Source organism: Podarcis bocagei (assembly GCF_964188305.1).
Source record: "Podarcis bocagei genome assembly, chromosome: 7".
Classification (NCBI taxonomy): Eukaryota; Metazoa; Chordata; class Lepidosauria; order Squamata; family Lacertidae; genus Podarcis; species Podarcis bocagei.
Genome location: NC_138132.1, coordinates 10122015 through 10146441, shown reverse-complemented (window position 1 = coordinate 10146441; position 24427 = coordinate 10122015). Strand labels below are relative to the sequence as shown.

At 45.3% G+C, this 24427-nt stretch overlaps 1 long non-coding RNA gene across 4 annotated transcripts; it reads left to right on the top strand.

Moving 5' to 3' along the window:
- LOC308590639 lies at positions 1–12036 on the top strand. 4 transcript variants are annotated; one of them, XR_014009826.1, is made up of 7 exons: positions 1–88; positions 2042–2100; positions 5023–5119; positions 8294–8422; positions 8616–8678; positions 9956–10212; positions 11957–12036. It is a non-coding gene; the product is annotated as an uncharacterized lncRNA (long non-coding RNA). The 4 variants fall into 4 exon arrangements; XR_014009828.1 differs by lacking the exon at positions 11957–12036 and having other exon boundaries at positions 9963–10999; XR_014009829.1 differs by lacking the exon at positions 11957–12036 and having other exon boundaries at positions 9956–10999.
- Positions 12037–24427: the final 12391 nt, after the last annotated feature.

Below are 24427 nucleotides of genomic sequence, written 5' to 3'. Positions count from 1 at the left end.
AGAATCAATTTTGATTGAAAGCAGCATGTTGAAGATGAGCATGAATACATCCAGATTGAGATGAACTATATTTTTGTGCTCCAAACAGGTTAGTGTGTCCGCAGCCTGACTATGCTATAGTTAATGACAGCCTACCTGGCAATAATCATTTGGCAGTGGGTGACTGAGCAGATCTTACTCTGTGCACAGGAAATACTCATTAGGGACCAGGCTCCTCATTTTCTGCTGGTTATCTGGGCAGTCCAAGACCTTTCCTCATCCAAACCATCTGCTACCTGTACCCAGAAGCTGGCTTTGATCACATCCACACTATAAATGTAAAACACTAATACAGTACCGCTTTAACAGTCATGGCACTGAAACAAGTGTTTGCCATAAATATTTATCATATTCTGGTTGCCTAGGAAAAAGTACTGGTCGCAGCATTAGAAGCGCTCACGATGACTTGGGCTGACTGCTAGAAGTGTAAGTGGCTTATGTTCATAGATGAGCGACTAAATCTCTGTCACAAACTACTTTTGGGATGAATTCCAGAGAGGCAACTCCATTCGTCAAGGATCCTTGTGGCACCTCAGTGACTTAACAGTTTTATTCAATGACTTATTTACTTATGAGGAATATTTATAGCCCGTCCTTTAGCGGATGCCACGATGGGGTGCAAAATACAGACGCAGTCACATAAAATAAAAATACAAACCACTGAAAACCAGTTTAAACAATAAGAACACACACACACACACAATACCATGAAAATGCCTTTGCAAATAAGTAAATCTCTTACTTATAAGAGCCAGTGTGGAGTAGCGGTTGGAGACCAGGGTTTGAATATCCCCCCCCCCCCGCCTTGGTCATGAAGGTCACTGGATGACCTTTGGGCCAGTCACTGCCTCTCAGCCTAACCTGCCTCACAGGGTTGTTCTGGGGATTAAACGAGGAGGGGGAGGACCAGTGTTCGCCACCTTGAGTTCGTTAGAGAAAAAAGGTGGGATACACAGTGGTACCTCAGGTTAAGTACTTAATTCATTCTTGAGGTCTGTTCTTAACCTGAAACTGTTCTTAACCTGAAGCACCACTTTAGCTAACAGGGCCTCCTGCTGCTGCCGTGCCGCCAGAGCACAATTTCTGTTCTCATCCTGAAGCAAAGTTCTTAACCCGAGGTACTGTTTCTGGGTTAGCGGAGTCTGTAACCTGAAGCGTATGTAACCCGAGGTACCACTGTACATGCAATAAATAAATGAATAAATAAAACTTGGCACCAAAATGATGGAAAGTGTCAGCAAAGCACCACTACAGAGAGGGCTCTTTCTTGCTTCATCACATACTGAGACTACCCCACACAGTGGAATGCAAAGGAGAGCTTTCTCTCCACATCATACAGCACGAGTAGGATGAAACGGTGAGAGGATCTCCTTACCATGCCACAATCCATGCAGGTTAGTCTTTGCAACACCGTAAGGCTGTTTGTTGTTTACATCTTAGGGATGCAGTTCCTCTCCAGTTCTCCACCCCCTTAAGGATTCCACTGGTGCTTTGACTTCCTTTGGATTCCAAGCAGATAGGTTTGTTTTTATTCTGAACTGGCGGGCCTGTGAGAGCATCATCACAATGATATGCAGAGTGTCACCATGTGGGTTAAAGCAATCACTTTTCCTGGGCCAACATCTCTTGGGAAGAAATACAAAGCACTTGTGGTAGGCTGGAGTGGCTTAAATTTGTGTTTTCAACTCATACCACCCATATTAATTAACAATGTACATATTCCAGTCTAGTGAGGTAGGCAACCAGTTAATAAGCCTTCGCCACATGAAAGAAGCATGCACAATAGTGCTGTGACTTTTTAAAAAAATATAAAACTGTTGCTGTCTATCTATTTTGCTCTGATGTGGTGATTCCTTTATCTTTTTTAAACACAAACTTTCCCCCCTCATAAACCACTTGAAAGTTGCTAAGCATCTTAGCAGATCACTAAATGACTTCTCGGCCTGCTGTAGCAACTGCTGTACTACATGGTGCATGATTATTAATTGCATTTTTTTTACAGGTATGCTGTGGACCAGCTGAATGAAGCTTGTGACCGGGATCTTGACTCTGCTATTAATGGTAGATGAATCTCAAGGGGTGTCCATTCCTGTTGTGTTGGGCGAGTTTTAGCTAGTAAAGCTCAAGGATGTGGACAAGCTGTCAGGGCAACTACTTGTATTCTGGACCCTTGCCCCTCTTGGCTGATACAAATTAGCAGGGAGGGGACAGCTGGCTGAACCAGGGAGGTGTTCAATATTGCCTTGCAAGGGGGGGGGGTCCCTGCCCGCTTGAAGGAGCCTGTGGCAAAACCACTCCTCAAGAAACTCTCCCTGGATTTGGAAATTAAGTAACCACCAGCCAATCTCCCCTTCCTGGGCAAGGTTCTTGAGCAGGTAGTCGTGGACCAAGCCTAGGGACTCTTGGAGGAAACAGATTTTCTAGATCCATTTCAATTGGGGTTTCGGCACAGAAACTGCTTTGGCCAGCCGGTATGATGAGCTCTTTTGGGAGAGAGACGGAGGAAATGTGCCGCTGTTAATTTTCTTCAACCTCTCAGCAGCTTTTGATACCATCGACCATGGTACCCTCTGGAGCAGCTGTCTGAGTTGGGGGTGAGCTTTGCGGTGGTTCTGGTCCTACTTGGATGGCCATTCCAAGAGGGGTGACGCTTCAGAAGTGCTCTTGGGTCCTTCAGTGTGGGGTTCCTCAGCGTTCAATTTTATCTCCTATACTGTTCAACATCTACATGAAATTGCCGAGTGGGATTATCCAGAGTATGTTGTCAGCACTACGGTGATGACACACAGCTCTACTTCTCCTTTAAATCCACAGGTGGGGCAGTACTGGATTGATGTCTTGCCTCAGTAATGGACTGGATGAGAGCCAACAAACTGAAGCTCAATCCAGATAAAACTGAGGCACTCTTAGCGGGTGGTTCCCGAGACCGGATGGATGAAAGGTTGCCAGCTCTTGAGGGGGTTACACTCTCTCTGAAGGAGTGGGCCAGGTGGTTTACCAGGACAAGATAGTTTGGGCATATGACACCGATCCTGGCCTGACAGCACTGGCTGCCAAATAGTTTCCGGGCACAATTCAAAGTGCTTGTTTTGACCTATAAAGCCTTAAACGGCTCAGGACTGCAATTCCTTAAGGACCACCTCTCTCCATATGATCCAACCTGGACCATGAGATCATCATCTGAGCCCCTTCTTGGTGTGCCCCGTTCAGAGAGGTGCAGAGGGTGGCAGCACAAGAATGGGCCTTTTCTGTGGTGGCACCTCGATTGTGGAATGCTTTACCAAGGGATGTGTGCCTGGCACCTTCATTATACATCTTTAGGCGCCGGCAAAAACGTTTCTGTTCAACCAGGCACTTGCATTGTGAACTGCCCTGTGATCTTCAGGTGAAGGGCAGTACAGTGGTAGAATCATAGAATCATAGAGTTGGAAGAGACCACAAGGGCCATCGAGTCCAACCCCCTGCCAAGCAGGAAACACCATCAGAGCACTCCTGACATATGGTTGTCAAGCCTCTGCTTAAAGACCTCCAAAAGAGGAGACTCCACCACACTCCTTGGCAGCAAATTCCACTGTCGAACAGCTCTTACTGTCAGGAAGTTCTTCCTAATGTTTAGGTGGAATCTTCTTTCTTGTAGTTTGGATCCATTGCTCCGTGTTCGCTTCTCTGGAGCAGCAGAAAACAACCTTTCTCCCTCCTCTATGTGACATCCTTTTATATATTTGAACATGGCTATCATATCACCCCTTAACCTCCTCCTCTCCAGGCTAAACATGCCCAGCTCCCTTAGCCGTTCCTCATAAGGCATCGTTTCCAGACCTTTGACCATTTTGGTTGCCCTCCTCTGAACACGTTCCAGTTTGTCAGTGTCCTTCTTGAACTGTGGTGCCCAGAACTGGACACAGTACTCCAGGTGAGGTCTGACCAGAGCAGAATACAGTGGCACTATTGACCAGAGCAGAATCAAGCACATATTGGAAATTTAGGTTTGCAAAATTAAAAAGGATTGAAGTGCTCTGTCAATCTAGTGCAATGGAAGAACTTTATGTTATTATTTATTAAATTTCTATACAGTGGTACCTTGGTTTAAGAACAGCTTAGTTAATGAACAACTTGGATTAAGAACGCTGCAAACCCAGAAGTAGGTGTTTCGGTTTGGGAACTTTGCCTTGGAATAAGAACATGTTTCGCTTCCTGTTGAGTGTGTTCCATTTGTAAATTGAGTCCCCCACTGCTATGGGAAACCACGCCTTGGTTTAAAAATGCTTTGTTTAAGAACGGACTTCCGGAATGGATTAAGTTCATAAACCAAGGTACCACTGTATACAAATTTAATAAATAATAACATAAAGTTCTTCCATTGCACTAGATTGACAGAGCACTTCAATCCTTTTTAATTTTGCAAACCTAAATTTCCAATATGTGCTTGATTCCCTCCTGCAAAATAGTGATAGTCTGGAGGCATCCTTAGTTTATATATATTTGTTTGTTGTCTTAAGAGGATTTCTCTCTCTCTGAAAGGCAGGATATCATTTTTGCTAAATAAACAAAGCATTGTCAGGACTATGCATGATTAGCATTAATAAGATATTTGTCACACTCCTACTCGGAGCCAAGAACCGACAAAACATTTCCATGACTAGCATTGTCTGCAATCCTTGCAATGCCTTTTCTCCCTGGAAACACTTCCCCTTTCCCTTTGTCACGTGTTTTCATTAGTTTAGTCAAGGTATGCATTTCATCATTCTGTATCAGAGTTTGTTGCATCTGTTAGCCTTTTCTGAACTCCTTGCCTTAGGCAGGTGCCTTTACTCTATAACTTTAGACGACTGCAGAAAACCGTTTTGTTTTTTTCAGCAAGCCTGCCCACACATGAAATTCAGTTACGGTATCTATATTTGTTTTGTTTTATTAGAAGTTCTACTCATTTTATCTGTGTTTTATTAATAGTTTATGTTTATTTGGGTTTGTTTCTTTTAACAGCCATGGATTTTAGCCGTGTTCTGTGAACAATTCCATCATGTACGCTGCTCAGAGAGCTTCGCGATTAAGAAATCAACAAATATTTCTAATTAAATGAGTTTTATTTAAGTATTTTATTCCAATCATGAATCGTCGGCTACACTAGTCCCTCATCTGCCGCTTTCGTCAATTATCAGGACTGGAGCTCAAAGCAGGATTTGAACTGACAGGGTCATGAGAAGGTCAAGCAGTGATTGAGTCTGTGCACTAGCGCCACTACTGAGCACCAGCCAAGTCAAGGATGTACTACAAGACAATTAAACACACAACAAAAAAACATTTTTAATTTCACAGGCCAGAGCAGGTCACATGAGAATCCATCAGGAAACCTGCCGTTGAACAAGCCCTATGCTCGGTGGTGGCCAAACTCTGTGGCAAGTGTGCCACAACAAGTCAAGCACAAAGTATGAGATTGTGCCACTCAAGGGCACGCTACAGTGCCCAGTCCTCTCTGGTGTCCTGTGTACACACTCCTGTTTACTCTTTGTGGAGAGATTAGATGACGCCAGCTATTTCAGAAGCATTTATGCTGATTTGTTTGCAGGGAGGTTAGACGATGTCGCACCAAGCATTGTCTCACACTTTCCAGTGCCATTTCCCAATGACTTTTCTTATCAGAAAAAGTCCAATCTTTTGGAACAGCCCCATTTATCAGCTTTAGTTGTGTAGCCTGAGTTCACCAGGATGTGATTGAATGCCACCAAAAAAATAGTGACACTCTGGAAGCTCCTTGAGTGAATCAACTAGCCATTGCACTTGGAGGCACATGAATCTGTTCTGAAAATTCATTTTATGAATAGCAACCTCAGAGGCTGCATTCAGGAGCAGTGAAAATGAAAGGTGAGGGGCTGCTTAACCATTCCCACCATTTGTTCATGCACAATGATTCTTTCCTACACTACTTTTCTCTCAGCAGCTGGGGAGTGGTGGTAGTGGTGGTGAGATAAGGTTTATTCTGTATCTTTAAAATGTGAGGCAGCAGGTTCTGAGTGAAAAAAATGCCAGAAAGGAAAATTGCTAAGCAGTCCCTCCAACCTATGCTGCAAACGCCAAGGTTGTTATTCAGTTATTTTTTTTAAAAAAGGCAATAAGACTGGAGTTTGATGAATACATCTCCTATGTAATGTCTAGTCTAGTAGGGGGAAATATTTCTGGGTGCTTGAATTCCTTTGGTCAGGGAAGCTTTCCTATAAATTACATCAAGCAAACACAAAGTGACCATCAGCACTTCCTGACCCTCTCAAGTGTCCCTATTTTCCAGGGATTTCCCTGATTTAGAGAAGCTTGTCCCGATTTCTGGCTTGATGCCGGAATGTCCTGCTTTTCCTTAGGACATTCCTATTTCCATTGGAGAAATCCTTGAGGGTATGCACTTCCTTATTGTGAAGTCCTATGAACAGCATGTGGCCCTGGTTATATAATATATGCAGGTGAAACAGTCTGAATCACCTGCATATAATAGACTCCACACACATCCTCATCTCTGACTGGGCACACCTCAGTCACTGCACTTGCAACACACTCTAATCTCCTGAGTGGAGCACACACAGCTTATTCGTAAAGCAGAGATAAGGAACTGGGTCCAGCGACATATCGCCCAACAGCTGTGGGTCAATTTGGCAGGAGGCGGGGCTCCCTACCTGTCAGTCACTGGATGTTGCCCTGGTGTTTTCCTTTGCAGACCGGCTTGAAAAACCCTTCCTTTGCCCTTGGTGTTTGAAATCAACATGTGCAGCTGATAGGCAGCAGGTGCTGCAAACCTCATGGTTTGTTTTCAAACTTCAAGAGCAAAGGAAGTGTTTCCCTTTACATTTTTCTTGCCCATTCTTCAGAACCAGATGATTCCAGCAGAGCCACCTGCTTTGCAGTTGTGTCTTCACCTGCCCCACACCTGGTGTCACACATACCTGGTAATGGCAGGTATGTGGGCAGGCTGGCACGGTTTGGTGAGAACTGCCTTGTGAGCCTAATTAGGAGACCTGCTGGACTTAATTTGCCTTGGGGGGGGCTGGATGCTCCCCACCACTGTCGTAAAACCTATGTTTCGAACTCAGACGTTTCAATTCCTGACAACTCCACCTGATAGATCTCTGTAACAAGGGTTGGAAAGTCTACCTGGGACAGTCATGCCAATCAGAGCACACAATACTATGCTAGACAGAACAATGGCCTGATTGGTGTAATGACAGCCCGCCTCCCAAGCAAGCAGCCTTATTTTTCCAGAGTTGGTGTGCTAAGAGGGCCTTGCACCCCCACCCCCACCCCTACCCTGCAAACAAGAAAGAGAGTTTTTTAAGGTTTCTGCTTTGTTTTTAAGGTTCGGGAATGCTCCCACGAGATCTTGCAGGGTCATGCAAGTTCCTGCAAGAGCATCCCCGAGTCTGGCAAGCAAGGCAGAGAGCTTAAAAGCTCCTTCCGCACTGGGAAAACCCTGTGCCAAAAGAGCTTTTAAGCTCCCCACCTTCCAGCATTTCAATTGTTTGATTTCAACCCACCAGCCTCCAACTAGGTAATTTGAAAAGGCACAAGTTAAATGCGGTTGTACAGTGGTACCTCAGGTTACATACGCTTCAGGTTACATACGCTTCAGGTTACAGACTCCTCTAACCCATAAATAGTACCTCGGGTTAAGAACTTTGCTTCAGGATGAGAACAAAAATTGTGCTCTGGCAGCAGCAGGAGGCCCCATTAGCTAAAGTGGTGCTTCAGGTTAAGAACAGTTTCAGGTTAAGAACGGACCTCCGGAATGAATTAAGTACTTAACCTGAGGTACCACTGTACTGGATTGTTAATTTGCAAGTAAGCAAGCCATGCTAGTATCCATCAGGATCAGTTCTCCCAGTCACCTGTAAAGCATTCTCCTTTGCTGGCCAAACAGTCAAAGCTAGAGTGGACAGATGCCAAAAACTGGAACAGGGCTCCTGCACCTTTAATAGTGATATGGATGGGGCTCCTGAACCTTTAATTGTCGCATAGAAGAGATAATTTCATCCAGTGCAGCTCGTCATGCACTATATACCTGCTGGAATTCTCTCTTCTACATGACTAGTGAACATGCCCTCATTTCTTTGTCACCTGGCCACCCTATTCAAAACCTCCTTAAGCTCTCCCCTACTTCTCCAGCCAGACGAGGCTCTCTCATTCATTGTAGCAGTCGCTACTGTAGATTTCTAAATGAATCAAATATTACAAAAACAGCATCCATCTCCACTTGTCTCTCCTCCATAGGAAGCCAAACCCAACTAGTGTTTTCTCAGAAGGTCTCACATCTCAGGAAAGTGGGGAGAGCATGTAACAGTATTCAAATTCGACTGGGCCAAATCTGCAAGCAATTGTGATGCAGTGACAAGCCTCAGGAAAGGTAATTTGCTTAAAGACAATGGATGATTCTCAGATTATAAGAACTGTTTGGAATTTTATTAGCATGATTTATGTTTCCATTGAAGGATCCATCAAGTGGGTGTGTCTCCTAAGTCAATTTTAAAAGATGAATTGCAGACTAGCCCTAAAGGAAACAATCTAATGAGCTGTGTTTTACTTAATTGGATTTACAGTACAGTCTTTCATGTGTGTACTCAGAAGCAAGCACCATTGAGTTCAATGGAGCTTATATCCAGGTATATATCTTTAGGATTACACCCTAATTCATATTAACTGAGGCAGTGATGAGGGACCTGTGTATATACCCCCCAAGTGTCCCGGAAGAAAGGGACATCCTATTTTTTTTAATCATGAGAGAATGGTGGCCGTTTTGCTTGCTGTGACCTCGCTCAATTTCCGCCCGGAAAAAAAGTGAAATTGCATGAGATCACAGCACCCCAAACTGTTGCGATAAAAAAGTTGAATCTGGCGTCCTGGATTTTGGCTTCAAAGTGTTGGAGGGTATGCCTGTGAACATCAGATGCTTTTGGACCCAACTCCCACCAATCCCAGACAGCATGGCCAACAGCCAGGGAAGGTGGGAGTGGTTGTCCCCCAATATCTGGAAGGCCACAGGTTTCCCCATCCCTGAATTAAGAGGCAGCCAAATCTCAAGAGTACAAAGGCCTGGAAGCTCTGTAATACTACATACAGAATCAGAGGCAGCATGAGTCTGAATACTGGTAGCTGAAGCTCACAAATAGGAGAGTGCTATGGTACATCGCACTGGTAAAATTGGGGAAAATGTATAAAATTGGAAACAAAGCATGCTGGAAATGTAAGCAGAAGGATGGGGACCTTTACCATATGTGGTGGGTTTGTGAGGAAATGAAAAAAATTTGGGAGCTTATATATAACGAATTAAAGAAAATTTTCAGATATACTTTTTCAAAAAAACCGGAAGCATTTTTGTTAGGAATAATAGGTGACGAAATTAAAAAGGAAGATCAGAGATTGTTTCAATATGCAACGGTGGCAGCCAGGGTATTGATAGCTCAAAAATGGAAATCAGCAGAGATCCCTACGGTTATGGATTGGCAAGTAAAATTATTTGAATACGCAGAATTAGCATGAATGACACATAAAATTAGACACCAAGAAGGTACAAAGTTTATTGAAGACTGGAGTAAATTTGTGACATATATTGAAAGTAATTGTAGAAATTTAAAAACTTCAGTAGGTTTAACATAAACCTTGTGATGTGTACATAAAAGGGAACAGAAACTGTAAGAGTTGAAGTATACCAAGAAAACCGCAACGGGATAGGAAGGAAGTCGAGGCGTGATCTAACGCAATGAAAATAAGATGATGGTTCCAAAGAATGGTTGTTAAGAGTGTTTGTTTTAGTTTCTGACTGTTTGTTTTGGTTTGTTTTCTGTTTAACTGAAAATCTCAATAAAAATAATTAAAAAAAATAACAAATAGGGGAGTGCTATTGCTGTTGTGTCTCACTCCCCTCTAATTGTCTCTTGAGCCCACAGACTGCAGCAAACAGAGGCAAGGATGTTGTGTGGCTTGGCACAGGTTATTCCCCAACTAACCCAGCAAGGAAATCGTTTTTCTGGGAACCTTAAGTCACACACCACACAAGTCCCTCCAAGCTAGCCGCTGGTGTTCTTCCTTGCTTCAGCCTGAAAGCACACCCATTCCGGTGCAGGAACCCAAGGCTCCTTCTCAACCACCCAGTGACTCCCCAAGCCAACGCTATCCTGGTGTCTAAGAAATGGGCAGGTAGGAAGAGTATGCAAGAGGAAGGGAGAAGGTGACAAAGAGAGATTATGGGCACAGTAATTACACATAATAGCATTCCACACATTAGCATCAGGAAAATAAAGTAATTTTAAGAGATTAATTCCTGAATGATGCCTGAGCATCCTTTTAGGAGCATCCTATCATCCTCGCTGCAGTGTTAACTGCTTCATTGCCCAGGGGAATGGCACATTTTAATTTTAAAGTAAATTAAGCTAGTCAGATGCAAGGCCTAAAAAGACAAAGTGGCCCCATGCTTATTTAGTACATGCCAAATGCTCACTTGTAATGTGGCTGTATGCAACATATCTTCTTCTCCTTCTCCTCCTTCTTTCTTCTTTTTTTTCTATTTATATACCGCCCTTTATCCAACAATCCCAGTTATACAACATTTTAATTTCTAGGCATTTCAGCTAGAGTAGTCCAGCAAACAGAAAGATGTATTTGGATGCAGTTTCCGTCTCAGCGCTGCCACTGGCTCAAAATCTATGTGGCCCTGGTCAAGACATTCTGTAATAGTTCCCTGTCTGTAAAATGAGGGTATCAGGCTAGCTCTACACACACAGCAGAAGCAGTGAAGGCCGTGAATGTCCTGTGTGAGTGCCTGGCGGCTAACAGATTGAGGTTGAATCCTGACAAGACAGAAGTACTGTTTTGGGAGGACAGGAGGCGGGCAGGTGTGGGGGACTCCTTGGTCCTGAATGGGGTAACCGTGCCCCTGAAGGACCAGGTGCGCAGCCTGGGAGTCATTTTTGACTCACAGCTGTCCATGGAGGCACAGGTCAATTCTGTGTCCAGGGCGGCTGTCTACCAGCTCCATCTGGTATGCAGGCTGTGATCCTACCTGCCCAAGGACTGTCTCGCCAGAGTGGTGCATGCTCTAGTTGTCTGCCGCTTGGACTACTGCAATGCGCTCTACGTGGGGCTACCTTTGAAGGTGACCCAGAAACTGCAATTAATCCAGAATGCGGCAGCTAGACTGGTGACTGGGAGCGGCCACCGGGACCATACAGTAGAACACCGGTCCTGAGAGATATGCATTGGCTCCCAGTACGTTTCCGAGCACAATTCAAAGTGTTGGTGCTGACCTTTAAAGCCCTAAACGGCCTCGGTCCAGTATACCTGAAGGAGCGTCTCCATCCCCATCATTCTGCCTGGACACTGAGATCCAGCTCCGAGGGCCTTCTGGTGGTTCCCTCATTGCGAGAAGTGAGGTTACAGGGAACAAGACAGAGGTTTGAAATGCTGTCCAGTTGTTTGCAAACATATGGAGGAAACCTGCTCCTTGATCTCAGGAACCATCATGCAATATTTGTTTAAGATCAATGCAGTTTTGAGAGATTCAGTTTGCTATATTGATAAATTGTGTCCAAACACAGATGAAAACTAGCTCCTTAGTCGAGTGCAAAATTTAGTTACGATATCTTAACAGGTGTTTAAATTCATAGTAAGTGTTAACTGTCAAAGTTATCCAGAACTCTTAACCAGGCCACATGGTAAGCAAAATAGGGGCAGGAAGGAGTAAGAAAAAACGTTGATTATTGTTGGAGCCATTTTATTTATTTGCTTATTTATATCCCACCATTTGTCTCCAAGACACACAGAGCCAGCATTTTGTCACAGTCTCTGTTCGGTGCTTTGCAGATTTCTAGTTGCGTCTATGAGAGTTCTGCACACTATTTCATAACATTTTGTTTGGGCTAATAAAAGTTCCCCCCTAAAACAGATTTTGGAATTTTCCAAATGATAACACCTTCAGGAGTGAGGAAGCTGTCATTTTCCAGATGCTGTTGGACTAGAACTCATGATACTGTTGGACTAGAACTTGGTTGACCACAAACTTGACATGAGCCAACAGTGTGACGCGGCAGCTAAAAAAGCCAATGCAATGCTGGGCTGCATCAATAGGAGTATAGCATCTAGGTCAAGGGAAGTAATAGTGCCACTGTATTCTGCTCTGGTCAGACCTCACCTGGAGTACTGTGTCCAGTTCTGGGCACCACAATTCAAGAAGGACACTGACAAACTGGAACGTGTCCAGAGGAGGGCAACCAAAATGGTCAAAGGCCTGGAAACGATGCCTTATGAGGAACGGCTAAGGGAGCTAGGCATGTTTAGCCTGGAGAAGAGGAGGTTAAGGGGTGATATGATAGCCATGTTCAAATATATAAAAGGATGTCACATAGAGGAGGGAGAAAGGTTGTTTTCTGCTGCTGCAGAGAAGCGGTCACGGAGCAATGGATCCAAAATACAAGAAAGAAGATTCCACCTAAACATTAGGAAGAACTTCCTGACAGTAAGAGCTGTTCAACAGTGGAATTTGCTGCCAAGGAGTGTGGTGGAGTCTCCTACTTTGGAGGACTTTAAGCAGAGGCTTGACAACCATATGTCAGGAGTGCTCTGATGGTGTTTCCTGCTTGGCAGGGGGTTGGACTCGATGGCCCTTGTGGTCTCTTCCAACTCTATGATTCTATGATTCATCCCCGACTACTGGCACTGCTGGCTGGGGCTGACAGGAGCTGGGAAGTGACAAGTTCCCCATCCATGACTAGACAAACTGTAAGCGTGTTTTGCAATCTCTGAATGGGGCAAAGCAACAACCCTGCAAGTTCTGGCTGAACTCTTCCACCCACTTTGACTGTTGTGTATCTCCACCCAAGGCAATAAGTTTGTGTACCCACTTACCTCTATGGCTTAATCATTAAGACACATTAAAAAAACTTATTTGTTACATGAAGAGGTGTTAAAGCGACAATGCAAGGAATGGATGCCAAACGGTTTAAGAACAGTTCTGTTTAAGAACGATTCGGTTTACAAACTCCGCAAAACCGAAAATAGTGTGCCAGTTTGAAAACTTTACCTTGGTCTAAGAATGGAATCTGAACGGTGGCAGGGCACCGACGGTGAGAGGCCTCATTAGAGAAAGCGCACCTCGGTTTAAGAACAGTTTCAGTTTAAGAATGAACTTCCGGAACGGATTAAGTTCATAAACCAAGGTACCACTGTACAAAAAATCAGTTAAATAATGGATTAAAGGTAAATGGACCCCTGACCATTAGGTCCAGTCGTGACCGACTCTGGGGTTGCGGCGCTCATCTCGCTTTATTGGCCGAGGGAGCCGGCGTACAGCTTCCGGGTCATGCGGCCAGCATGATTCAGCTGCTTCTGGCGAACCAGAGCATCACACGGAAACGCCGTTTACCTTCCCACCGGAGTGGTACCTATTAATCTACTTGCACTTTGGTGTGCTTTTGAACTGCTAGGTGGGCAGGAGCAGGGACCGAGCAATGGGAGCTCACCCGGTCACGGGGATTCGAACTGCTGACCTTCTGATCAGCAAGTCCTAGGCTCAACAGTTTACACCACAGCGCCACCCACATCCCAAATAATGGATTACCTGACCCCAATTGTCATTTTTCACATTCAGAACTGGTTCATGACATTTCACTCTGATTCCAGTTTCTGTTTGACAAGATTGTTCTGGAGATTTCTTGTGCCATAACTAAAAAGTATTTATCTGTTTGTTTGTTTGTGTTTGTTTGTTTGTTTGCTTGCTTGCTTGCTTGCTTGCTTGCTTGCTTGCTTGCTTGCTTGCTTGCATTTCTAGGTGGTTTTTCAACAAAGTTCCCAGGGTGACTAACATGAACAGAATATAAAATCAATACACACACACACACACACACACACACACACACACCACACATCACAGAATAAAAGCAGCAACAATCATAAAATCTCACCCGGAATTACAGGGATACATATACACACACCTGTAATTCAGGACGATAGTTCATGCGTCTGGCAAAGTAAACTGTAATCCATGAGAACCTTTGCCACAAAAAATTGTTGGCCTTTAAGCTGCCGCAAGACTCTGGTCTTTTTTCAGAGGACAACTAGTTTATCGAGAATTAGTCTGGATTTGTTTACACGTTTGGGAGAGGTTAGATGGCATTGGCTGTTTAATGAGCATTCATCCTCATTTGTTTGTGGCGAGGTTAGGTGACGTCAAAACAGGTTATCCCACAAGTCCCACTGCATTTCCCCATCACTTTCTCTATTGCAAAAAGTCTGATCTTTTGAGGAAGGAGGTCTGTTGCACAACAGCTCCAAATCAACTTCAGTTGTTCAGCCTGAATTTTCCAGTGTGTGAATGAATCCTACCCAGGGGGGTGAAAATGGTCTGGAAGCACCCTTTGTTGTTTCTAATGCAAAAAAATTAAAAGCACTGGACTGCGTGACCCTTGGGGTCCCTTCCAACTCTGCAATTCTATTATTTGCTCTCAGCTGTCCATTCCATGAGTGTCTCTCAGGTACTATGGTCACCTTTGAGCCTCATCAACTTTGGGATGCGGGTGGTGCTGTGGACGCGGGTGGCACTGCGGGTTAAACTACAGAGCCTAGGACTTGCCAATCAGAAGGTCGGTGGTTCGAATCCCCATGATGGGTTGAGCTCCCGTTGCTCGGTCCCTGCTCCTGACAACCTAGCAGTTCCAAAGCACGTCAAAGTGCAAGTAGATAAATAGGTACCACTCTGGCGGGAAGGTAAACGGCGTTTCCGTGTGCTGCTCTGGTTCGCCAGAAGCAGCTTAGTCATGCTGGCCACATGACCCGGAAGCTGTATGCCGCCTCCCTCGGCCAATAAAGCGAGATGAGCGCCACAACCCCAGAGTCGGCCACGACTGGACCTAATGGTCAGGGGTCCCTTTACCTTTACCTTTACCTTTAGTTAAGCTTCAAGCATCAGGTTACACTGAGGCTGAGAGCACTGCTTTAATGTTCAACAACAAAGACCCTCTACATATCTTGAGACTGGCCTCCTCTGGCATTGTGCATCACCTCAGCTGGCTACCACAACTCCCCCCCCCCACCATAGCAAACCTCACGGATCACGGGGGCAATAGGTGCCTTCTGCCAGCTGCTTAGCAGTTTTCCTCAGTCAGCTCCCAACAAACAAAGGCTGCCCCAATCAAGGCTGTCAAAACTGTTCCTTTCAATCCCCTCCTCCTCACACAAACACTCACACACACATCCGGGCTGGTGGGGTGTAACATGTAGCTGGGATCCATTGTCACAGGCCATCAATGGACATAAATTCCTCTCATCCAGGTTCCTGGCTGCCAAAATGCACAAGAGCTATTTTGCATAACTACTAAAGACCTCGGGACACGGGTGGCGCTCTGGTCTAAACCACTGAGCCTAGGGCTTGCCGATCGGAAGGTCAGCGGTTCAAATCCCCGTGACGGGGTGAGCTCCCGTTGCTCGGTCCCAGCTCCTGCCAACATAGCAGTTTGAAAGTACATCAAAATGCAAGTAGATAAATAGGCACCACTCTGGCGGGAAGATAAACGGCGTTTCCATGCGCTGCTCTGGTTTCGCCAGAAGCGGCTTAGTCATGCTGGCCACATGACCCGGAAGTTGTCTGTGGACAAACGGCGGCTCCCTCGGCCTATAGAGCGAGATGAGCGCTGCAACCCCCGAATCATCCGTGACTGGATCTAACGGTTAGGGGTACCTTTACCTTTACTAAAGACCTCGTTGGCAACAATTTGTTATGGGTGGCGGGGGGGGGGGTTGCAAGCCCAGTGTGTTGCCCCCTCCAAAAAACTTTCCTTCACTTCCCACGTGTACCTCCCAAATCAATCCACATGGATCATTGCTCAGCGCCATTTCGGGATGTTTGTAGGTCTCTGTGTGAAAGTGATTCTTGATGGTTTCATGGTCGAGATTTGGCGACATCACCTTTGCAGACCAGAATGGATTCCCAGTCAGGAAATGGCAACTTGGGGAAGGGGCTGTAGCTCACTGCTAGGACGCAGGGCTGGCTCCAGACATTTTGCCGCCTGAGGCAAAGGGCAAGATGGCGCACAAACATAAACCATTCCACATACAGATGCTCACTGGACTCGCAGCAGAATCTTACTACAACACGTGGGATGGGATGAAGAAATGGTTAACTGGAAAATTTATAAACACAACTGAGCTACTTTTGCCCAGATTTTTTTTGTGTATGGGAGGAAAAAGCAGCTGGAGGGGCATGTTTCAGGTGAAAAAATACCTTTACAGCCTCTTCCCTACTCACCTTTCCTCCACTCCTGATTGTAGCCTCCAAGAGCTGCTTTCATTTAAAAAAAAATAATCAAAGGAAAAATGACACAGAAATCTGGGTAATGTGTGGTTTGGCATCAAAGTACCTCTCTAAGCAGGCTTTTGAAGAGGGGTGAAAGTTTGGATTTATGTCGCCACTGCTGGTTTTATTTGCAAACTGAACTCTCCATTTTGTTTTATGTTCAGTGGTGCCCCGCAAGACGAATGCCTCGCAAGATGGAAAACTCGCTAGACAAAAGAGTTTTCCGTTTTGGAGGTGCTTCGCAAAGCAAATCTCCTATGGGCTTGGTTCGCAAGACGACAATGTCTTGCGAGTTCCTGCTGGTTCCCCCCCCCCCTTTTTCTAAGCCGCTAAGCCGCTTATCAGCTGATCCGATAAGCCGCTAAAAGCCGCTAATAGCGCTAATCTGCTAATCTGTCAATGGGCTTGCTTCGCAAGACGAAAAAACCGCTAGACGAAGAGAATCACAGAACGGATTCTTTTCGTCTTGCGAGGCACCACTGTTGTTTTAATGTTATTGATTAATGTTGGTTATATTGTGTATGTCTCCACCCGGGAACCTTTGGGTGAATGGTGGATTAGGGATACTTCAAATAAAGCAAACAAGCAAGCAAGCTATGCTTCATACCAGGTGACTAGCGACCGGTCAGCTTGATGTTGATACCAGGAAAGGTCCTGGAACAGATAATTAAAAGGTCGGTGTGTGAGCACTTAGGGAAAGATGCTGTGATTACTAGGGCCCAGCTTGGGTTTCTCAAAAACAAGTCATGCTGGACGAATCTCTCTTTTTTACAAGTTTGGTGGATCAGGGGAGTGCTGGTGACAGGGACTGGCAGGGTGCTGGTGTGTGCGCACTGGGGGAAGCGAGGTTGGAATCTGATTTGGGAAAGGGGATCTGTGATTTGTGGGGAACTGTACTGGCCAGGAGGCAAAGGTCAGGAGCAGGTGCAGCTTCAGATCAGGCAAGTGACAGGCCAGGTGTGTCTCCACTTTCTCCTGCACCATCGTCTCCCAGAACCAGGAGGGGTTCGAAAAGCGACGAGCAGAGGACGTTGCCTCGCAGGTGTAGTCTCTGGCTGTGTGCATGCAGCTCATCAGGGGAAGGTACATAAACTGGTTGAGACGGAGTGGTCCCCTGTTTCTGCAACTGCTCCATAGAGTGTGGACTCTATGGGAATAGCTGCTTAGAGGCTTGACTAGCGTGGATAGGTATCTGGAGATGTAGAAATGACTGTGTTATCTTTGACAATAAAGAGCTAACTATCTGCTGTGTGCATTCCGTTGGCTGGGGAGCACTCTTGACAGCAGTGGTCTCTTGATTTCAGCAAGGCTTTTGACAAAGTCCCCCATGATATTCTTGTGGAGAAACTGATAAAGCTGGACGGGGCAACCGTTAGGTGGATTTGCAGCTGGTTGACTGACCGAACCCAAAGAAGAAAAGAAGAAGAGGAGGAGTTTGGATTTGATATCCCGCTTTATCACTACCCGAAGGAGTCTCAAAGCGGCTAACATTCTCCTTTCCCTTCCTCCCCCACAACAAACACTCTGTGAGGTGAGTGGGGCTGAGAGACTTCAAAGAAGTGTGACTAGCCCAAGGTCACCCAGCAGCTGCATGTGGAGGAGCGGAGACGTGAACCCGCTTCAGCAGATTACGAGACTACCGCTCTTAACCACTACACCACACTGGCTCTCCAAAGAGTGCTCACTATAGTTCTTCGTCATCCTAGAAAAAAAGTAACAAGTGGTGTGCCACAGCATTCTGTCCTTGGATGAAGGAATTGAGGGGATGCTCATCAGATTTGCAGATGACACCAAACAGGGAGGGCTAGCTAATGCCACTTGGAAGTTGGAGAAAGCGTGTTTTCTCTTGTGAAAGAAGACTTTTGCAAAATACTCCAAGTTTAGTCATCTGGAGAAGATCCTTCATGGTTACAGGTGAATAGGTGAGTAGCTCCTTGCTACCCTAGATTCAAGACATTCACATTATTTCTGTATTAATTGATCACATGAAATACCTTTCAAGAATATATAGAAGCCTAGTGGTTAAAAATACCCCATGGTTGTCAACCCAAACATATTTACTGCAATCAACTACCACTGAAACCAAGAGGATTTACATCTCGGTCAACACATTGACAGTGAAGTCTTAACCGTGTCTACTCAGTCCTAATGTGGCTTTCTCCTAGTGGGTTGGGAAAGGCATCCTTAGCCTGCTAGTCAGTGTGGTCTAGCAGTTAGAGTGCTGGACTAGGACCTGGGAGACTAAGGCTAAAATCCCCACTCAGCCATGAAGCTCACTGGGTAGCCAGTTGCTGCCTCTCAGCCTAACCTACCTCACAGGGCTATTGTGAGAACATAATCAAAAGGGGGGGGGGACAGAACCCTGCACTCCTCCTTGAGTTCCTTTTCGATGCTTTTAGAGATTCTTGTTTTTATCTGTATGCAATCTTGAGTCCCACCAGTAATAATAATAATACGCACCAGTCAGACACAACAGAAAGCTAATTGTTATTCCCACACAAGTCCATGTGCTTTTACCACATCCGCCTCCTACATATGGGCACATTCCAGGTGATTCCATGAGTCAAACCTGCAACTTCCCCCTTCTTTTGCCAATCCTGTAAGTCAGCAAGACAGGGCAGTTAGCAGAGGCACCTCAGCCGTCAAGTGTTGCTGCTGGAAAATGAGCGGTGGAGAGGCCTCGCTGTAGAGTTGTGTAACATAACTTTGGTTCTTTAATGCAATCTCCTTACTCCGCCAACATGCTTTACATTCGCAAACCAAGAGTGCATAACTGAGGAGCTCTTTAACAGTGAAAGCGTAACAACTCACCCGTTAAATGATTCTGAACGATCTGTTGTTGCTTAAGGCTAAGGCTCAAGATCAAAGTCCCACCTTCCAAGAAATTACCGTATTTTTCGCTCTATAAGATGCACCAGACCATAAGACACACCTACTTTTTGGAGGAGGAAAACAAGAAAAAAAATATTCTGAATCTCAGAAGCCAGAACAGCAAGAGGGATCACTGTGCAGCGAAAGCAGCAATCCTTCTTCCTGTTCTGGCCCCAGGGATAGCTGCGCAGCCTGCATTCACTCCATAAGACGCACACACATTTCCCCTTACTTTTTAGGAGGGAAAAAGTGAGTCTTATAGAGGAAAAAATACGGTACTTGCAAAAGGCCAAAAGCACTTCCAGAACGACACTCTTTTCAGGTGGGATTCAATCACATACCAGAAAATTGAGGCTACATGGTTATAGTTGCTTTGCTACTCGAGTGCAATAAACCCACTTCCTCAAAATATTGAGCTCTAATTCTGGTGCTGGAGGAGACTCTTGAGAGTCCCATGGACTGCAAGAAGATCAAACCTCTCCATTCTTAAGGAAATCAGCCCTGAGTGCTCACTGGAAGGACAGATCCTGAAGCTGAGACTCCAATACTTTGGCCACCTCATGAGAAGAGAAGACTCCCTGGAAAAGACCCTGATGTTGGGAAAGATGGAGGGCACAAGGAGAAGGGGATGCCAGAGGACAAGATGGTTGGACAGTGTTCTTGAAGCTACAAACATGAGTCTGACCAAACTGTGGGAGGCAGTGGAAGACAGGAGTGCCTGGCGTGCTCTGGTCCATGGGGTCACGAGGAGTCGGACATGACTAAACAACAACAACAACACACAATAAGGGAAGTGAGGGAGGAAACATGCTAGAAAGTGCAGGATAACTGTTGCCTGATGAAAAGTCATGCAACCTCCTTGCAAACAAATAAGAATGGATGCTCAGTAAGCAATGTTGTAGAACAGGTGTTGGGAACCCTTTGCCTTCCAGACGTTGCAGAACTGGCCATTGGTCATGCTTGCTGGTGCTGATGGGAGTTATAGTTCAGCAATGTCTGGAGGGCAAAGAGTTCCCAACACCTGTTGTATAATCTGCATGCAAACTTTGTGCAAATTAGTGTGAATGCTCAATGAGCAGGATGCCTGGGAGACCCTGAGAACCAAACACAAGCCTGCTGGATCCTTAAAGCCCTATGCGGCCTAGGACCCTCGTACCTATGGGACCGCCTCTCCTGGTATGCCCTGCAGAGGACCTTAAGGTCCACAAATAACAACACTTTGGAGGTCCCAAGCCTCAAGGTCTGGGATCTGGAGAGCCAGTGTGGTGTAGTGGTTAAGAGCGGTAGATTTGTAATCTGGGGAACCGGGTTCGCGTCTCCACTCCTCCACATGCAGCTGCTGGGTGACCTTGGGCCAGTCACACTTCTTTGAAGTCTCTCAGTCCCACTCACCTCACAGAGTGTTTGTTGTTGGGGAGGAAGGGAAAGGAGAATGTTAGCCGCTTTGAGACTCCTTCCGGTAGTGATATTGCGGGATATCAAATCCAAACTACTCTTCTTCTTCTTCTTCTTCTTCTTCTTCTTCTTCTTCTTCTTCTTCTTCTTCTTCTTCTTCTTCTTCTTCTTCTTGGAGGTTAGATTGGTTTCAACTAGGGCCAGGGCCTTTTCAGCATTGGCCCCAACCTGGTGGAACGCTCTGTCACAAGAGACCAGGGCCCTGCGGGACTTGAGATCTTTCCGCAGGGCCTGCAAGGCAGAGCTGTTCCGCCTGGCCTTTGGTTTGGACTCTGTCTGACCCATGTTTCCCTCCCCTTATGATTTATCAGCTACTTTAAAATGAGGCTGCGTTTTAAATTGCATTTTAACCTATATTTTAAATTGGGTCCCCCCCCCCTCTTTTTCTCCTATTAGGTATGTTTTTACTGTGATTTTATTAGTGTTAGCCGCTGTGAGCCCGGCTCTGGCCGGGGAGGGCGGGGTATAAATAAAATTTATTATTATTATTATCAGGTCAATGGCCCACATAGTCCAGCATCCTGTTCTCACAGAGGAAACCAAATGCATGTAGGAAACCCTCAAGCAGATGTCTGTAAAAACACACACAGAGAGACGTGTTTGGTTTCCAGCATCTGATATTCAGAACCATTATTGCCTCTGACCATGGAGGCAGGGCATAGCCATCCTGAAAGCAACCAAAGACATGTTTTTAAAATCAAGAATGCTCCAACTCATGACAGTACAGTTTGAGGGAAACTTTGATTCAGAAAAGGGACATTTTTATGCTCAGGGAATATACCAGTGGACCCTAGTCGTGGTCAGGAACTCAGTGGAACGGAGGCAGATTCCATGTTTGTGCAATATTAAAATTGCCAGCTTTTTTTCCTGGCCTGCTCCTATGCCGTTAGAAGCAGCCTGGCGTGCAGAAATGTAGCAGGTGAAGCTTTTCCTAGCATAAAGATAACGGGACAGGAAAAGTCTTGCCTGTTACATTTCTGCAAGCCAGGCTATTGCTAAAGGGTATGGGAGAGAGTTGTAGTTAAAAAAAAAAAAGTCTGGCAGCCATAGGTGTCTTGCAGCTAAGGGGTGGGGTGGGGCACATTTAAAGATGAACTTGCCTAATTCACACTTTCCACAGTAACACACCAACTGAAACACAGTAATTTTGCAATGCAGTTCTTCGCATGCTGGAGTGACCTTTTTAGCATCTTTTTATATTCAGGTAGGTAGCCATATTCGTCTGACGCAGTCAAAATATATATAAAAATAAAAAATTGTCCAGCTACAGTGAGGGGGGAAAGTATTGGATCCTCTGCTAAATTTGCCAATTTGCCCTCTGACGAAGAAACCACCAGTCCATAATTTTATTGGTAGGTTTATTGTAGCTGTGAGAGATGGAATAACAACAGGAAAACCCCCAGAAACTCAGAAGACAAAAGTCAGAGATTGATGTGCATGATAATGAGTGAAATAAGTATTTGATCCCTTTGCAAAAGATGACTTCGTCAGAGGGCAAACGGGCAAATTTAGCAGGGGATCAAATACTTTTTCCCCTCACTGTAGATTCAGGTAGGTAGCCGTGTTGGTCTGACGCAGTCGAAATACAGATATAAAAATAAAAAATTATCCAGTAGCACCTTAGCTAGATTCTTGTTATCATCTGTCTGTCTCAAGAGACAATGGAAGAGTGTGCCATCGGGGGCAATGTCTAACCATTGGGGATTCACAGTGCCTGATGGGATTGTAAAGGCCAATATGGTAGAGACATGTTTTGTTGCAGCTGGAGCAGAGGAAGGCGTTGGCTTTTGCTGCTACAGATGCACCATAGCATTTCTTCTCTCTGCCTTCCTCCCAGAGGTCATTTCTCCCCTGGTCACTGCTATGGGTGCATGAACTGTCTTGTCTCCAAGTGCTGCGGTTAATGCTGCCAACCTCCGTGTCACATTTGCAGACACCTTTGTAACACAGAGTTCTGCCTGAATCCAGCTCCCCACAGAGCACATCCTTGGAGATCCCATTTTCAATTCTGTGGACATGACTAAGCCAGCACAGGTGTCGCTGAGGCAGGAGTGTGCACACGCAAGGAATGTGGGCATCTTTCTTTGTCCTGCCATATGATGCCCCAATTCTTCCCGACACAGTGCAAATGGAAGGCTTGGAGATGTCGCTTCTGTTGGGTAGAAGCTGCCCACAATTCGCTTCCATAGATATTTAGCTCTCCCAGAATCAGAGCGTCTCTGCAAATGTAGTAAACAGGAACCTGATACTTTGGAGCATATTTTCTTTTCTTGTGATTTTGGCATCTATGCCAGAAGACAATTATTAGAGGCCTTACAACTCAACAGACTCAATTCTATGCTACCAACGGTTCTGGACCTGCTCTCGGACAGGAATGATCAAATTACTTTAATAGTGGCTGAATTTTTGAGTGCTGTCCATGTAGAAAGACTGGGCCAATATAAAGAGGTTTAGTGGTTCTTAATTGATCGGTGATGTGGTAGTGTTGTATTGTATTATTTATGCAAATTGATTTTCTCTGGAGTTAAAGATCTGACTGGGACAAACCTTGTTATGTTGAGCTCGTATTTTGCACAATTTGTATACGGTGTCTGTTTGATAATGTTTGATATGCCTAATAAAGGATATTCAATCCGAATTTGCTTCCATAAATCTGTGCTCAAGCCGAATGGGCCTTGGTATTGGTCATCAGCATCACATTCTCCCATACAAATGCATGTACAGTGGAAATAGTGCCAAAATGTCCAGTACATTAGGGGAAATTGCTTTGCAAAATATGTAAATTAGGAGAAATTACATAGAAACATGTGCATACAGTATTTGGAGAAATTCACACTAATGAGCTGATGAATTTTCAGGCGTTCTGTTTTTCTCGTGCAAGTTGTTTAGTCGTGTCCAACTCTTCGTGACCCCATGGACCAGAGCAGGCCAGGCACTCCTGTCTTCCACCGCCTCCCGCAGTTTGGTCAAACTCATGCTGGTAGCTTCGAGAACTGTCCAACCATCTCGTCCTCTGTTGTCCCCTTCTCCTTGTGCCCTCCATCTTTCCCAACATCAGGGTCTTTTCCAGGGAGTCTTCTCTTCTCATGAGGTGGCCAAAGTCTTGGAGCCTCAGCTTCAGGATCTGTCCTTCCAGTGAGCACTCAGGGCTGATTTCCCTAAAAATGGAGAGGTTTGATCTTCTTGCAGTCCATGGGACTCTCAAGAGTCTCCTCCAGCACCAGAATTCAAAAGCATCCATTCTTCGGCGATCAGCCTTCTTTATGGTCCAGCTCTCACTTCCATACATCACTACTGGGAAAACCATAGCTTTAACTATACGGACCTTTGTTGGCAAGGTGATGTCTCTGCTTTTTAAGATGCTGTCTAGGTTTGTCTTCTCGTGCAAAGTGATGCAAAAATATGGAGAATGGGAAATGAGAAACAAACATGGACAGCTCTGCACATTCCTAGATTCAGCTCAGCCCATTGTCCACACATCCTGCTCCCGGTTTTGAATGAGTCGCTCGTGGTCATTCCAGTGTTTCTTGCATCTACTCCTGGACATTGAGAGAAAAGAAGTATCCCTTATGTTGTGGAGTGCCCTGAGATGTCCGGATGAAGGGCAGTACCATACAAATTTAATAAACAAAACAATAATTTAATTCTTTGCTGGTATGACAAGGGAAAAAATATGGGAGTCTCCGAACTCTGAATCAGTGAAATAAATGTCTTCTTCCTGACTCACATTCCAAGGAAGGAAGG